The sequence below is a fragment of the Orycteropus afer genome, unplaced genomic scaffold (genome assembly GCF_000298275.1).
Source record: "Orycteropus afer afer isolate SDZICR_OR568_19922 unplaced genomic scaffold, OryAfe1.0 scaffold00284, whole genome shotgun sequence".
Classification (NCBI taxonomy): domain Eukaryota; kingdom Metazoa; phylum Chordata; class Mammalia; order Tubulidentata; family Orycteropodidae; genus Orycteropus; species Orycteropus afer.
In genome coordinates this window covers 598,531-599,452 of record NW_006921871.1, presented here as the reverse complement: position 1 = coordinate 599,452, position 922 = coordinate 598,531, and positions in this window count along the sequence as shown.

Genomic DNA, 922 nt, shown 5'->3' with positions numbered 1-922 from the left:
AGAAGACAATGTGATGGTATATATAAAACCCTGAAAGAGAAAAATTTTCAACCAATAATTATATACCTTGCAAAATTGTCACTCAAATATGATGGTGAAATTCTGAGATTTCCAGATAAGCAGAAAGTAAGGAAATTTGTTAAAACCAGACCAACCTTACAAGAGATGTTAAAAGGAGTACGTTGATCAGAAAACCAAAAATAACAAATATTGACAAACCATTAATACACAAGATGACATATCCCAGAAACCACAGCTATGGACATAGTCAAAATAAAATGAGATTTCAAGATTGTAAACCAGGAACCAGAGACATCAATTGGCAAGGGAGGACAAATACAAACAAAAAGAGGGCAAAGACTGTGCAGTTATAGAACTTCTAAATGGTGAGGAAGTTAAGAGAGCTGCAAGACAGAATAGAAGGTTCTAAAATCTGGGAGAAAAGTATAAATCATAGGGTAACCTCAAAGAAAAATGATAAACTTTCATATTACAATAAAATAGAGGACAAGCACAAAACCTAGCAAATACTAAAACAACAGCAACAAAGGAAATGATAACAGGATTCATAAACACAATGAGCTCAGCAAAGAAAATAATATGGAACAAAGAAACCAGGGACCAGGGACACCATGAAAAAACACATACCAAAATGACAACAACCAAATTATACTTGTCAATAATTACACTGAATGTTAATAGATTAAATGCACCACTCAAGAGATGAAGAGTTGTAGATTGGATAAGAAAACAAAAGCCATCAATATGCTGCCTACAAGAGACACACTTTAGAGATAAAGACGAAAATAGACTAAAAATCAAAGGTTGAAAAAAGATATATCAAGCGAATGGCAACTATAAGAGAGCAGGTGTAGCAATATTAATTTCTGATCAAATTGACTTTAAGACAAAAACCACCATA